General features: G+C 33.7%; 1 protein-coding gene across 3 annotated transcripts in view; it reads right to left on the bottom strand.

The window, feature by feature from the left end:
- LOC116347266 (trehalase) overlaps positions 1-14,406 on the bottom strand; it is a 39,970-nt gene that overhangs the window by 10,516 nt on the left and 15,048 nt on the right. The window contains exons 1-2 of one of the 3 annotated variants that reach the window (XM_031777806.1): positions 7,542-8,253; positions 7,142-7,472 (exon numbers count right to left, since the gene is read on the bottom strand). The exons of 1 other annotated variant lie outside the window; for it this stretch is intronic. The gene's annotated coding sequence lies outside the window, so the exon portion shown is untranslated. Of the gene's footprint in view, positions 1-7,141; positions 8,254-14,406 lie in introns of those variants that run through there. One more of the 3 variants, XM_031777805.1, reaches the window with a different exon arrangement.

Raw genomic sequence — 14,406 nt, 5'->3', positions numbered from 1 at the left:
GAATTAAAAAAAATAATCACGTTTTTAATTTGTATCAATTCTTTTTTCTGGTTTTTTCAACATTTTACCCTTTTTGTTTACGGTAATATATCGTGAGGAGTGTCAGAGCATACCAACAGATAAATTTATCAACATTTATGAAACTATTCAAAAGTAAAGGAGATTTCATTTTATCATCGTGTGCAGTGCAATTACAACAAGGCACATGCGAGTCAAAGCAACGCAATGCATTCGATTTATGTGATCAAATATTCTGGTGAATCGATTTTTTGATAATAACGTTATCGGTATACCCTGTCTGAAGTTTTACGCAGTTTCAATGCAAATTACAACCATTTGAATTGATCTTAAGATCAAGGGTTAAATTTGATAAAATTTTAAGATTCATCGTAAATCAAAAACTTGTTTGCTCCACAATCAAAAACTTCAAAATTAATTGGTTTTAAAAACCATTAGATCGATTGTGATGGAAATACCAATTAACTGGCATAACGACGTTTTTTTTTTAATTCTAAAAATCAAATGTCAAATCATACATTCAAATCGACATTTGATGCATTCAATTGATCGCAGTTTTACTGTACGAATAGAGATGATCTAGGGGTTTTGGACTCCGCCCGGGTGCCATGGCAAGAAATGCATTTCTTGGTATTCGTAATCCATTACATTGGATCCGCACTGACCTATCATACAAAATTCACTGAATTAACCGCAGAAGTTCGCAAAGATTTCGAACCCTCTTGGAGATGATCATATGTTGCCATGCAATTTGCGATAATAAAAATGCTAATGGAATTGGCGACTGATAAATCCATTCAACATTTTATTATCTACAATCCACAATCATTTGGCTTTCAAAAAAAGGTGATTAATTAGGAGCTAAAAAAACTGTTTATTATGCTATATTTTTGATGATAAGTTCAAGGAAAAACTGTATGTGTGATTGTCAACCATCAAGACCGGCGAAAAATGCGAAAGAGAGGAAATTTATTGCAGGAAAGCAACAAACCAAAATAATAATAAAAAATCAACTCCTTTCTCTCTCTCTCTCTCTCTCTCTCTCTCTCTCTCTTTCGGTTGTATTTTGCCATTGGAATTTTTCCGAAAAACGACAGATTTTCTCGAACAAACAATAAACCAAAACATTTTTAGTTCAAAGCTTTCGGAAATTGAAAAACACAAGTTTATCTCTCCGTCTCTCTCTTTCTCTCTCTCTCTCTCTCTCTCTCTCCAATGCACACCTTCATTTAATTTTAAAAATTGAATAATTTACCGAGTCACGAGCGTAAGTTGGGCCGCGCAAACGACCACCTAAAACTCTCACTCATTTAATTGTCGAAACAAAAAGAATTTTGTTTATCTGTATAAACCGGAAAAATGCGTTGACTCACGCACAAAATTTGGGTTAAAAAAACAGTTCCGAATTCGAAAAACGCCGCACACAAGAATTTACGGGTGACATCTCATTAGCTATGCACACCGTGCATTGTAAGGTGTGTGTGTGTGTGTTATCAATGAGGTTTTTAGGCACTTTAAAAGTAGTGTTTATTGTTTGTATGCACCTATTTTATGAATCAAACGGTAGATAATGAACAAATTAGAACTGGATCAATTAGGCGAACAAAAACACCTTCGATAACATCGGTTTCGTGATTGTTTTTTTCATTTCCATCCAATTTCATTCCATTTCGTTTCATTTAATTTTTGGAACATCGTATACCGTCCACCTTTTTGGTCACATTTAAAGATGAATAGACGCGAATAAACAAACAAAATTAAAAAAAATAAAAGATGTGCATAATAGAGCAAGTACGCAAAAATGCTCCCTTTTAATGAAGTGGAAGTGCACGAATCAAGGTGAATTCAATTATCGAAAAACGCACAACAAAATACACCAATATCCAGACAATTTAATGACGAACGTTTGCACGCACATAATAAACACTCGTTCGATCGTTTAAATTAAAACAAACGAAACAGTTGAGTCGTGCACAAGGCACAACTCGAAGCATTTTGTTTTAGCTGATATTGGTGCTTTAATTCGATATTTGCAGCAATAAAGCGCTTCGATAATTCGTTTTTAAATTCTTATCTTTGATTGCTCTTATCAATATTTTGTGAAAAAGACGATGAATGCTCATTTTTATTGGTAACGCTAATTTCGTTCAGATTTCGTTTTAAATTCTCCGTTAACGGTTTTCAAATTCCACTCAATTTCGATGGAATGCACTGGATTTGATGGGTTCAGACGTGACAGTCAAGAGCTGCTTGATAATTGATGTGAATGTGAAGAGAACCATCAGAATATTATTGGGGCATTTGTGTTTTCATACGAACGAAGAAAATCCATCGAAAAACTAGAAAACATTTAATTCCCGTGTCAATTCTAATGAACGCACGACAAATGAGTTGAACATAAATTTGCACCAAGAAGCTCAAATAACGGTACAGTTAGCGTAAATTTTGTGTTTTTGCTGATTTGCATATTATCGTCGTACTGTTTTAAATGAGAATTCGATACGACCGACCGAGAACAAAACGAAAACAAACAAACATCGTTTGTTTTGAACAATTACAACGTTGAACAGTCCAAATGAAAAACAATGAAACGTGTGATTTACTACGTTACGTCTGCCCAAATCACTAGTTTGCATGCACCAATCGAAATCGCGTTTTTATCAAAGATTTTGTCATTTAACCGTAGTATGACTACAACCAAATTAATGACTGGTTGCACTTGCTTATTCTATTATATTCATATTTGCATTTCTTTGTTTCAACTTATGTAAAATCATTTTCAAATTAAATCCGCACCATGTGCAGAAAAATGGTGTGAAATTACAATATTTGATTGTCAATTTCGGATTGTTAACGACTGTCATCAAATACACACCGAACTGAATCGATCAAGCGATAGACTCTATGCCAAACCAATTGAACATTAATTGTAACAGTGATGATTGTCATTGAACTATCAGAAATCATGCAATTAAATCACCGCGCATGCAACGGAAATTCGTTTTAAATTCATTTTGATTACAACTGACACTTTCACATTGCAACTGAAATGCTCGCTATCTGACCGAATCGCGTGACTCAATAAATCATCAAAAAGTACTCTCATTAAAAAAAAAGTTTCTAAACAAAAGACCAATTACAATTATAATGAAAATTGTGTCACATTTTTGCATTTATTCTCATTTCATTACACAATAATGATGCTTTCTCATTACATTGGAATGCCTTTCACAAAACAAATCGAGGGAGAGAGATGGAGATCGAGAAAGATTTAAATATCATGGCTCAAAGTTGACTGACAAAAATCTGATTGAAATCGGTCGATTGCCGTCATAATGCTGGCTACATCCTATTGTGCATCTCGTTTGTTGTTTGTTTTCAGTTTGTCATTGCCAGACTATTGAATTATTCTGGCACATTAATACGTAAAAAAAGAGCAAATAAAAGCACGGGATCCACAGTGTCTGCGAATTTCATGTAAGAAATTTCATGACATGCCTGCTGCAAAATCCAAAACTGACGACATATTGGAACTTTCCATGCACAAAAATGTCATCGACATTGTTTGTTTTTCGTGCAAACAGCACCATCATTTCGAGAAAATTATTTTTTATTGTCAAAAATTTGTTGAAACGCTTATAATCGAACATTAGTAAAATGTAATACAGGCGAAAATCATGTTTTACGGCTCATTTCGGCATCCAATCAACTTTGTCACCTTGAAGGTAAAAATGTCATATTATGGCCACATAAATCCGTGTTGCCATAGTTTTTGTTTTCAATTACCTCAATAATTGAAATTACGGTCGGATTCGCTTATCTCATTTTATGGCATCAAAAAAAGATGTCGTAAAATTGTAAATATCATATTTGATCGTACATTGAAAACATGTTGGGAATTTTATCTAAATAATAGTAAAGTAGATGCTTGGGGGCACGTACAAATCAGTTTACACCATTGGCTTTTTTTTAATAAAAAAAGAGGTTTGTCTATGATAAGAGCAGAAAAATGTATCGTAACTTTGGAGGAAATTTTATTATTGAATTGAGCAAAGGAAAAAAACACTTGTTTTGACTAAGAATTCCATTTAAAAAAAGAACTTGATGTCTGAAATCTGTGGATAAATATACCCAAAGTAAACACCGTATCGTGTGTAAAACCAGTTGGACAATGAATTGAAACAAACATCAACGAAAAAAATTGTCTGAAAAGTATTTACCGAAAATGGCGCACATTGATAATGAATTAGAACAGACACGATAAACAAACAGCTATTTAGTTTTATTGAACGAATTGAAGAAACAAAAGACGAAAAAACACAAGTGAGGGCGTAATTGACGAGCCCATCACACTTTTATCCACTCTATCTTTTTTTATGGTGATCGTATAATCGGTGCAAACACTACAAATGACAACAAACAACCATTTTTATTCACTATTTTCTCGAATAATTCAAAACAATTAGGTGGAATTAATAAATAATAAAATGTATGTATGTTTTTTTTCTGGTTCAAAGTCAATACGTCGCAAATTGCAACGAATGAATTTAATGTCAATTGTGGGGGCGAGAGAAGCAACACACAAACGGAAAAAACATATTTTTGAATCGAATTTGAATGCCTACTTTTATCCAATTGCGTGGATAATTTGGCGTGAAACTCGCAATAAAAAACTGGCATTTTGTTATGCTTACAGATAAAGGTACTCCTGTTTCTCTTTTTGCTTGCACTCTTCACAAAATAGTTGATATGAATAACAATCCATCAATGGAAATAACTGTTGAAGTTTTTTTTCTTCTTACAGCATGAGTGCGTGTGGCGTCTATTTACGTTGGCAATAAATAGCCAAATTAGAAAAAAAGGTAATTATTAACCACTGTTCGAAAAAAAAGTTACAATTTATTAGCGAATTCATACATCTGGCCAGGTGGCGTCTTAGCATTGGACATCGGAATGTTCGTGCTAACATTATCAAACACCGATAAATTATAGCTTAACGCCAAATATTTCAATTGAATTATAGTTTTTACGCCATAATTAGATGATTATAGCTTCGGTTACTAATTTCTTTAATTATAGTTTTCATGATTTAGATGACACCGTTTATGCTGTGGCGTATTTCGACTTGCTGAGAGAGCACAAAGGCGACACACACACACACACATAGAGAGAGAGAGAGAGGGAGACAGAGAGAGAGAGAAAAGAGGAAAAATGGGTGACTGCAATATAGAAATATCGAGTTTCTTTTTGAATAAAAGACTGCGCCAATTCGACTGACAGATGAAAGAGTTTGCCAGTGAGAACATAGAATAATGTTCACATCAATTGATATAAATGTTTGTTACATTTATTGCGATGCAAGTGGTGTTTTATTTTTAGCCCATTCCGTAGCAATTGATTTCAATTCCAATTAAACTTGAAAACGTGCAAATTCCCCAGAAGTGAATTTGAACGAATCTGATCGCGCGCATCTTTCGTTCAACGTAATCTCCGGCTTAGATTCTTGCTAACAATATGAATATCAAAACAGTTATGCATTCTTTTCGGTGACGGTGGCAGCGGAAAAAAATATGTTTACAGCTTGCTTCCTGTTAAATCAGTTATTCGATTAAAGTTTTAAAAAACGGTAATATCATGAAGTAGCGTAAACAATTGTGTGCTAATTTGATGCGACCGATCTACATCGATCACAAATTTATGAATTATTTTCTCACTCATATATTCTCTCTCTCTCAATCATTTGCATGTCTAATGAAATGGAAATTCATTTTGTGTAGTTATCTGATTATCGAATCCAATCGATCTCGGCACAATAGACGCAATTACATCATAAAAACCGAAATAAAAAGATACGTTGTTTTCTACTGGTCGATTGTATGTTTTTAGTTCGTCTTGTTGATTTAATGAATGAACGAGCGTGCATGACAATTGATTGTGATAGCTTGAGAAATGACCGATTCTCACCACGATATCGATCTCGATGATCGTGCGATTTCAAAACTATTCTTGTTTTTGCCATATTTATATGTATCAATCAATCGATTCAATTATATGCTCATTTCAGGATTTTAACGATTGTTTTCTTGCAAAACCGATGCAATACCATTGCACAATACTACTGCGATTCAAAAAAGATTTCGTAAGAGTGCAATTGTATTTTTGCATCGGAGGTATGAATCAAATTTAGATCAAGAGATTTGAAACTGCTGAATTATTCACGCTGAATTCGCAAGGAATCAGCATTTGAAAGCATCGGTTCACATAAACAATTTGAAATGGCGAATTTGAAATTGTAATTTCGAATAAACATCAAATCAAATGATAATTCGATTTTTTTCAGATTTTGTTTGGTTTGACCGAGGCGTCATTAGCAACATTCGAAAACTTCTAAAATATTTAACTCTTTCATTCGATCGATGCACAACCAACATCGTTCGGTTTCTTTGCTTGACCAAGCTCATGTATTTATTCATTAAAAGCTCAAAGTCAAACTAAAGGCAATGTTTAGAAACATGACCGAATCAGAGTTCTCGTCTAAAAATCGCGTTTACAAAACTAGATAGAAAAAAGAAATCATCTAGAATCAAGGGGAACCAATGCAAAGCATTGACTTTTTGAACATTGATTTTTCAACATTTGAAAGAAACACAGTCTACAATGAATTCAGGCATGAAAAAAAGTGACTGTGACCAATTCAAATGAGCAATAACACAATTGAACAATTTGAGAAAAAGTGTGCGAAAAAACGTCGACCAAAAATGTTGACTCATTTAGTTGATGTGTGTGATTTAAATTCCGTCTGTGCACACAAGCACATTATAACGAAAACAAACTGTAATAATAGTGAATAGTAGAGAAGAAAAAAACACAAATCTGTATCATATCTCGTCGAATTTGAAAAATCCATGGAATCAGAATAAACAAATATAAATTGAAGAAGAAGAAGATAAATACATATGCGCAATGATATGTGGCCGGAACTGGGTGCCCGAAAAACACCAATATCAACCGCCACAACATATGCATGTGTTTTCTTTGTTTTCGTCGTCATTGTCTTCTTCTTCTTCAAAAATAGTGTTCATGAAGTTTTTTTTAAATGAAATTCAGCATTATTTTTTGTTACTTGCTTGTTTTGTACTTGGTTGCGCTGGTATAAATTTTTGGCACATAAAAAGCATCGAGAGCTGCCGATGGTGTGTATTACATTAAATTGTGCCGCTTTGTATGCACGAATAAGAAAGAGAAAAAAAAACGTTTTGGCGTAACGATGAAATTGATTTCACGAAAATGTTGATGGTTTCCGGTTTGTCGGTATCTTTTTCGCTTCGTATTTGGCGAAGTATTGTGTGGCTTGGTTGGGTTCACTGTTTTCGTGTGTGTGTGGCGTGTATGAGTCAACCAAATATGTGTACCGTAACGTAGTCGCTGGTAACGATACCGAACATGGATTATTTCTAATGTAACAAACAAAGAACGCGTTTGATGAATCGCTTCGTTCGTTTCACTTTGCAAAAATTGATTACCTCAAAATTACTCGGAATTAAAAAGGAAAAATCACAATTGCTTTGAATAGTAAAAAAAAACTACTTAAAATTTACTATCACACTACAGCTCGCGAACTTATCGAAATATAAATTAATTAAGAAGGAACCAATGAAAAATTGAGGCACGCTCAATTTAGTGTATGCAGTTTATTTTCTCTCATGGAGATGCTTTCATTTTAGTGTGCACTTTGTTTTTCTTTTGTCTCACTTCAATCTGGTTTGTGTGTGTCTGTTTTTGGAGATTTTTCTCGTCCAATTTTTGATAAAGTAAGTTTTTGTTCACTAAAACACGATCGTTTATGATCGAACAATTGGAGCACTCACGACCAAAAACTCCAACTGATTGAATTGTAGAAGAAAACCATTTTTGCTCACTCTCTGCTGAAGTTCATTACATAAAAAAATTTGATTCGCAAAACCCGAATGACCGACAAAGAGAAATAACAATAACAACGAATTTGCGAAATATGTTTTGTTTTGGTCCGAAAAGCAAATTTCAAAACAACATACCGAAAAATGTTGTATTCACTTCTAACGAGAAGCTAATGATTTATTTGTAACGAATTTATTTTTTTGCGAGGTAGAGAGTCTAAAATGTTGATTTTTTTCGTGCGTTTTATATACGTTTGAGTGTTTATGGCTGATCGTTGGATGTTGTTGGTTCCAGCACCGAAATAAACAGACAACTGAATTGATTGAGCGAGTGAAAGATTTTTTTAAATACGCGCCGCTGAGAGTAAGTGTTGGTTGTGCGCCAACCACAAATTTATTCACACAGACAAGCACAAAGAGCAGCAGCAGTAGCGCACGTACAGCGGAAAAACAAGTGCGATCTATATCCATTGCATACATAGTCCCGGTGTGTGTGTGGGAGAGCAATGTGATCATTGTGCATGCTCTCCCACTTTGTGCGCACGATTTTCGCGATTTGTTTCCGAACAGATATGCTGAGCTCGCGCGAGAGAGAGGGAGAGAGAAATCATTGCGATTTTCAATAAAGATTTCGCATAATTGTGAATTGTGGCTATCATACCATCGTGTCACTGGACTCAAGACCAGAAATAAAAACGCATTTTTTCCTCGCAGATTTCGTCGAAATTTGCCGCAAAACTCATTAATATTCACACATTGAGTTGCGGTTAAACAATGTTGCGCGCACACGCCACTCGTCCGCCGCTACAAAATCATTGCGGCATTGTTTCTGATTGAAAATTATTATCATTCATTATTCGCGCACACAAAACCGATTGCATAGCTTTCAAAACCGTCACGGCTTTAAGCAAATTCTATTGAGTTCCTCTCGTTTTTTTTTTGTGCGGTTCAATACAAAAATTGAATAACAAATGTACATTGTTCGTCATACATGACGTTCTGTTTTTTATTTCATCTAGTTGGGTTCGATATTCTGAAGGTAAATGTCATGACAACAAATGAATATGCCGAATTTGACGCCCGCAGGTGGTGTTCGCGGTTCAATTAGTTCGAGACGAGTAGCCAGATCTGATTTGTTCTAATGGATGAAAATGGTGACGAAATGCAATCACCAAATTATAATCAATTTTATGCTTTTGTTCAAATAAATTACACAGACATGGTGGGGAGGGTGAGGTGGCGAGAATAAAAAAATGTAAATTATAATCAATGCCACATAAATGAAAATTCATTGTCGTAAATTGTGTTTTAGAATTTTGTTCCTTTGGTACGTCATCGTAAAAATACACATTTTTGTATGATTTGTATGATCATTGTGTGAATCTATGTGAAAATTCAATAAATCTTCTCGTGCACTCATGCCTACCTCAATCATTCCCATACAGTACGCACACCAACCACAATAAATTTGCGCGTTCAAAAATTATAGATCATCGTTTCTATTCTAATCTTGATCAAATAGCTTTGGCCGAACAATGAGCGTTTACGTTTATTGCTTCGTTTATTTAATTTGTGACTTTTTCTCGCCAAACACTTAATTTAACACAAATTGCAAATTATTATCTAATCGGAGCCATTTAACACTTGGTTTATGATTATTGTCGCACATTCGTCAATGCGAATTGCTCATCAAAATTAATTTTCCTTGAAAGCGCAAATTTTGTGATCTTTGGATTAAATCGCAAAATTTCGCAACGAATTCCGGAGAATGATAAGAACTTATGCGATGAAAATGCATTTGTTTGTCAAGGCCAAAACAGCAACACTAATTGAAACAATGTTGACCATTTCCAGGTGTAGACATACTCTTTGAGTCACAGTTTGATACTTTGAATTTTGATTAGGTCGCATGTTTACAATTTCTGTAACAAAGAAAACCGAAAAATGAAACGGAAACGATAACGCAGAGAGATTGAGAGTTCATTCTCTGATTCTGACGAGTTCCGTAGTTGAATCAACATAGATGATATGTGAACGAAATTTTAATCACAAAGTTTTTTTTTTAATATCAAAACCGGAGATGAAAACATCAGTGCAACCGAATGTGTGCAAAGTAATGACAATCGAAAATTGCATGTGAAATACAATAACAATTGTCTATGTTGTGTTATTCTAATTTGTCGCAATGTTCAAATTTTCCGTTACTATTTATAGGCAAAGTCTGTTTCAACTGATTCTTATCTGCGTAAGAAACGTTTCCGAAATGCAAAAACACAAATTTACACAAAATGATGACACGTGTAGGATCTATTTATGAACGTTAATTTTTTAAAAAGAATGAATCTTTTATTACAAATCTCATTTTGAACGATCATTCTTTAAATATTTTTCCTTGTTTCATGCCACCGATTTAATCTTTACGATCTAATGAATTTTTTTCTGTGAATAATTAATTTTTGATAATATTGTGTTTTTACCTTATCCCTGCCTCTATTCCCTTTTTATCGATGAAATCGAAATTTTATTTAAAATTTATTTATTATTGAGTGTTTTTTGGTGTATGTTAGCCGTGCTAACAAGTCATAATTGTTATGGAATTTAAAATTCACATCGGCTTTTGAAACGCGAGAAAGAAACGCGACACCGAAATTAAATCTTTTGAAATTCAGTAAACGCAAGTAGATAGATCCAATATTAGCACCATTGTCGAGTACTAAAAATGGCCCATTGGAATATCAAAAATTCCGTTTCTATTTTTAAAAAAAGTCAATGTTTTAACCAAAGAAAAGACCATTTGGCAAAAATTCTTAACGAAGAATATCCGTTTGCAAAAACAAATATATTTGAATATAAACGTGAGCAAACAATGGCATTTATGAAGAAAATAGATGGAATTTCAATTTAATTAGCGAAGTAATAATAAGACGAGTGTTAAAATATGGTAAGAAGATGACATTCCATTGAATTCCATTTTGTTAAAAAAAATCGGCGTTTTTTTGAAGAAAAACATTTTTTTTTTGCCTATCACATTCAATCGAGATTTTGTCTCTCGAAACAATAATAAATCGAACCAAAAGATAAGTCGGAAATGTGTTTCATTCGAAAATTCGTCAATTTATTAAAACAAAAATTTATTATTTTTCATTTATTTATTATTCATTTAATTTGTCAATTTATTAAATCGTTGAATCTCTTACAAATCGATTGCTTCTACTCTCAATCATATTTTATTAGAGCAAATGTTCAGAGTCACATTCAAATGCCGTTTTATGGCATCTGATTTAGAAATTGTTCCTCACAAAGTCATTTATTTTCTGATAAACTTTCGCAAAGTAATAATAAAAAAAGGCACAAAACAAAAGAAAACAGTAAACAATGTTGACATAATTCCCAAATGAGATAATATGAACGAGAGATAAATCGTTGTAAGAAAGAAAAGAAACATTCCACGCTGATAGAGATATTGTTTCTTTCTTTTAAAAAAATTAAATTTTTTTTTTCAGCATCTGATATGATTTTAAATCGTGCCAAAACCGAAAAACACACTGACAAAATTATAATTTTAATTGCATCAACGGTGTTTCGAAAATAGATCGCATCGTGAAATACGGTATGACATTACATCATTCTCAATTACATATGAATATAGGCATTCTCAATTACATATGAATATATGTCGCTCAGCCGATTACAGCATCGTATATATCCATATTTACTAGATTTGAGTTTATTCCAGTGAGCTTTTACCCAGTAAGTAGTCGGCGTTCAGGCGTTTTTTTTTCTCTCTCTGAACATTGGCTATGATGGATTTTTTTTACTGGGAAGTTTCAATGTTTTTATATTCTTTGGTGAATCGAATGTTGAGAATAACATTATATTCGCTGTTGGTATGCCAAAATGGTAATAAATGGCGCTGGAAACTTTTTTGATTCTCCTTAGTTTGACTTTTGTAAAAAAAAGGCAATGGCATCTAAGCAAATGGAGACTGTGTGTTGGCCAAATCTATATATTTTGATTTCGTTTCACTTTCACACAAGTAAATCGAGGCCAAGAACATTTTATTTTTATGCATACATTTGCGATTTTCTTTCTCTATCACCCTTTTTCTCATTCGTTTTCATATGATAGATATATATTCTAATGACAGCATTTTTGGCAGTTTTCTCGCTATTGTTTGGCTGTGGCGCGACCATAGTGTTTTTTGCCAGTCCGGCTATACGCACACATTTATTTCATTTCAAACAGATATGACCTTCAACTTCTTTTTTTTCGTGCGCTCTCATGGATGTGGAAACAGACAAATGACAATCGACAACATAAAAAATGTATAGAAAATCCTCCGCCAAACTGTAAAATAAATTGCAATTAGAAAGAATGAAATTTATTCGACGATAATTTGGAATAAATTTCTTTTCAAATGTGAATTTCCACACACAATATTTAAAATTCAAATAAGGATCGTCGCTCGAAAACCAGAAAGTCATACTGTAAATGTCAAGTGAATGAAAATATTCACTTGATATTCAAATTTTATACTATAAGTCACCGCATGTGTATTATTCCATTCGGTGTTAACGAATTGTTATCAGATTATACACACAGTCACTAGACCGCGCCAATTGATTTTGAGGAAGTGAATTTCGAAAGCGAGTAAACGCACGCATATTTTTTTATTTATCCACGCAGCGCTACACTGTGTGATGTTGATCGGTTTGCAAATGGTTTCTCTCTCATAGCATTCATCACAATATTGATAAAATTAAATTGCAAGCAAAATCTTGACTCGGCCAGTTGGCTTAACAAGTTTCCAGCATTTTGCAGCAAGTGCAATTTGTGTGTGTGTTTTTTTTTAAATCGAATCCGGCCGAAACACAACAGAATAGTTGAACAAAGGTATTCACGACCCTGAATTATTTCTTTTTCTCACGATGTGGAATGCAGCGAAAATTTCCATTCGTGGCAATTCTCCGACTTGATCGGTCAGCGGCCGGTTCGAAATCATTACGTTTGTTCTCATTTTGTTCACTGTTGCAATTAAAATATTCATATCATTCAATGCAAACACACAAAAATCGATTAATTTATCTTTTGATTTTGTTTGCCATGTTACAAATATAGATGCATTTTTCCATCTGATCTGTCTAAAAAATAGCACACACACCACCTATGCCATTGACACATTGGGCAAAGGTCACAACTGAATGTAAAAAAATGAAGCTTTTGGCAGAACTTGAATTTAAATAATTTTGAAGATTTTGAAGCAAACAAAACACACAACATTTCAATATGTGTGCACAAAAGTACGAAGAGGATGTATGTTGTAGTAGTAAATTTCTCGTCTGACTGGTATGTGCGTTATCAATTGCGAAAGCTTTTCAACGCAACGGCAATAGCAGCAGCCGTAGTTGCATTCAAAATAAATATGTGTCGTGGAAATTTCAGTGAAGATTGCAAATTGATGTGCGCACATAAATGCGAATTCCGTATTATATGGCGATTTGAGCGATGTATGCAATGGTGACATTGCACATCATTTCAAAATGAAAGGCGAAACAAGTTCGACGTTGAACTCAGTGGTGTATAAATTTCATTGTAACTGGTGTCACGTGGCGCAATAAAAACGTTTGGTGACATGAGATCGTGTGTGGTTGCTAATAACAAAATACATACACACACATCGAACAAAATGAGAATGGAAACCAAGTGATTAAAATGATCGATCATAAATACTGAGCAAGTAACGCGCATGCATTGAAAACGGCTATACGATGATTTTTTTTATATGGATATATTATATTATAAATTGTCATATGTGGCAATTTTTAAAATGTGCGCAATCACCAATGAGCTGCGTCTAAAAAGTAGGTGTGTGTATCTTTCTGTCTCTTTCATATTCAGTAATTTTGCATTTTATGGCGAACACGCCACTTTCAATTAAAAAAAAAAAAACAAACAAACACAATAAATCGAAACCAAAACCAATCGATCGAAGGTGGGAAACAAAAAACAATGCCACGATATAAAAAAACACACTCTTAACAAGCTAAACAAGCTATTCCACGCCAATTGTTTAGGTGATATTTTTTTTTGCTTAGAGTACACTTATGTGCCGCAATTGTTCTTCGCTCATTCTGCGGTTTTGTTTCTATATCGAATGATGATAATGAATTATGACTGTTGTTTTATTACACACACACACCACCAAATACACGCTTCAGTCGTTAATCGATGCGCACAATATCAGCTGTTTGAATATACGTGCATTTAAATTTCATTTGATTTTTATGGGTTTTTTTTTCATACCAAAAACGAGAAGGTTTTTCTCACTTCTTTGTCTACTTTCTAGTTAACTGTCTGTTTAATTTATCAAAATTTGCCGATTTACGTGCTTGCTAACGTAAACATTTGCCAAATTGGTTTATTGTATATGAATCGTTGCGGCGAAAGAGTAGCTCTTATTTTTCTCCAAATA

Source organism: Contarinia nasturtii, unplaced genomic scaffold (assembly GCF_009176525.2).
Source record: "Contarinia nasturtii isolate CC-2019 unplaced genomic scaffold, AAFC_CNas_1.1 Cnas_scaffold_1764, whole genome shotgun sequence".
Lineage (NCBI taxonomy): Eukaryota > Metazoa > Arthropoda > Insecta > Diptera > Cecidomyiidae > Contarinia > Contarinia nasturtii.
This window is presented reverse-complemented; position numbering and strand designations above follow the sequence as displayed.